Genomic DNA, 2,820 nt, shown 5'->3' on the forward strand with positions numbered 1-2,820 from the left:
AGAGGACCTGTGTTGGCTGCCAAAGCTCACCCCAGGGCCAGGGAGCACGGCTCCGGGGTGGTCACAGCAGCCCCTGGGTCACAGCAGCCCCCATGCAGGGCCCAGCTCCCTCCCAGGGGTGTTTTCGGTGCCCCTCTTTGAGCCCTGCAAGGGAGGGGACAAGTCCTCGTCACCTTGTGTAGGAGAGGAGGCAACAATTGTGTCACGGGGATGGGGAAACTGAGGCACGGGGCCAAAAGTTGCGTTTTCTCCCTGGCTTGGGCAGTGTTTAAATCAACGCGGGGCTCAGGAGGTTGAAACATCTCTACAAACCATCTTCGGGGGCTTCTTCTCAGCTTTCAACATCTGCAACCAAACCAGGGGATGAGATGGGGCTGGGTTGGGTTGTGGTCTCCGTTATTATGGGGTGTGCAAATACAAGTCAGCTGAGAACAAGTCAAGACAGCGTCGGGCCTGTCTCCGCGTCCTGCGCCAAGCTCTTCCTACCAAACCCCTATGAGATTTGGGGAGAGCTCACGCTGGTACCACCGTGCCCGAGCATCTCCTGGGCTACCTGCAGGGTCAGGGGGGAGAAACAAGGCAGACGACCCTGGATTTTATAAATGCCGCCGTGGGTTGGCTGCTTTGGGGTGAGATGAGTCATGTTGTGGGCTCCAGAGGGAGGATCTCCAGGATGGGTACCTCCAGGTCAGCCCAGCTTTGCCGTCGTCGCACTGGCCACAAACAAAAAGGCTTTTTAGCAACATTTTTAACTTGGTGTGTGCAGAGAGATGCTCTCCATAGAGGGCCTTGGTGATGGCCGTGTGGCCAACGCTTTCAGCGCCTAATGAGCCACTTTAATTTGCAGCAGCCAGGGCAGGATTTGGCTGCCAGCCCCTCGGATGCCCCCCAGCCCCAGCCTTTGTCCTGCCGCTGCAGCTGGGTCCCTGCCCAGGGACTTCGGCTCTTCAGACCTTGGAATAATTGACTGGGTGCTTAGAGGCGAAGTAATTAAGAGATCGGTGCCGATAAGCACAGCGACACAATTCATCGTGCTCCATACGCGCCTGTGAAGGGCAGGGGTTTATGGCCGGCCATGGCCGTGCGTCAAGGAGCCTCGGCAGGAGGGAAAATCGTCTCCATCTCCCCCGGCATCGGACGCAGATGGACATCGGCTCACTATGGTGGCGACGAAGGCAACGAGCAAAGGGGTAGCGGGGGACCGACAGGTCCCTGTCACCCTCCATGGCTCCCAAACCCTCTCATCCTCCATCCTGCCCCATGCAGAAACAAAAAACAGCCCCAAAATCCTTCTCACCGAGTGTTTGCCACCTTGGAGGCACAACGCGGGGCTGGAGGTGATGGAGATCTCGCTTTCGGGGATGCTGGGGGGGTCGTGGAGGGTCACTGCCCCATCATGCTGCTCTCTCTGGGCATTGGCAAACTCCAGAGAGTTTTGGGCCGATGACAGATTTTTTTTTTATTGTTTTGTTTTCTTATCCTGAGTAATTTGTGATCTTGCTGGATTGAAAGCACATAATTGGTGGAAGGCTGTGCGGCGGCTTTTCATGAGGCTCTGGGAACTGCGGTGATAAAAATCATTTAACTTTAATTTATAGACATTATTAAAATAACAGTAAAAAAAAAAACCCAACCCATTGATCTTGATTTCTAATATAATAAGATTTATTTTTAATGTGACCGGAGTGCCTTCCTTGGCACAGGGGACACCCCTGTGTTTCACTGCCCCCAGTGCTGCTGCTCTATGACAAAGGGCTGTTTATGGCTTCGAGCTGATTTTAATATTTTTTTTCACACATCTGGCAGGTGGCTGGAAGTTGTGGCACATGAGCTGAGGCCAGGCCCCTCTTCAGTGTCCAAGAAAGAGAGTGGGGAGGTGGTGGGGTTTGATGAAAGGCTCTCAGCTCCATCTCAGAGAGGCATGGCACAACTTGGAGGTGTTTGATGGGGACACCAAAGGAGCTTCCTGTTGCATTGCTTGCTCCTGCCTTACGCCGCTGTCTCCCTGCTGCTGGAGCAGCTCTTTATGGGGTGAACTGGAAGGAGAGAGGGTTATAATAACCCACATGGTTGTTTTATACTGCTTTAGGTTGCTCCATCAGGTTCCCCATGTGAACGTGTAGCTGGGATCATGTCAACCCCACCAGGACCTCAGCAGGCACCTCCCTGCTAGCAGGAGGGCTCAGGAGAGGGGCATGTGTGCCCCATCCATCCATCCATCTATTGATCCATCCAAGGTCACCCCCAGGCCCCCTCTCAGTCCCCCATGGCACACACCAACCCCATCAAACGTTCCAGGACCTCCTGCTGCCACGGGGAAGGAGTCTGAAGAAGGCTCCCACCACCTGGCAGGGACAACCCAGCCTCGGGTCAAAGCCCACTGCCTCCAGCTCCTGTCCTCACGATCTCCTCCCATTCCTGAGCAAATGCCCCAATTAGGTCAATGGTACGGAGGGATGACGCCCCCTCCTCTCGCTGCCACGCTGCGCCCCACAGACAACTATTCTCGCTGACAAACGAGCCGCTCTGAAGCCCAGGACTTCACCCCCTGCCCGCAGATGGGTTTCGGAGCTGTAAGCGGAGCCGCGTGGGGATTGAGGTGGCATTTGTTGAGCGAGGCCACCCTGTCCCGCGGGAGCAGCCGGCCCGGAGCTGGGCTTGGAGGGGACAGGATGAGGGGAGAAACCCAATACCCCTCTTGGCTCAGTGGTGGCTTAATTTAGAGCACAGGGGCTCTGCTGGAGTGTTTTTCCATTTAAAGGCGAACCTCATTCCTTTTGTCATGCATGGGCGACGGCCCTGCAGCTTGCAGGGCAGTAG

This window comes from Charadrius vociferus, unplaced genomic scaffold, assembly GCF_000708025.1.
Source record: "Charadrius vociferus isolate BGI_N301 unplaced genomic scaffold, ASM70802v2 scaffold12, whole genome shotgun sequence".
In the NCBI taxonomy this organism is placed as follows: Eukaryota; Metazoa; Chordata; class Aves; order Charadriiformes; family Charadriidae; genus Charadrius; species Charadrius vociferus.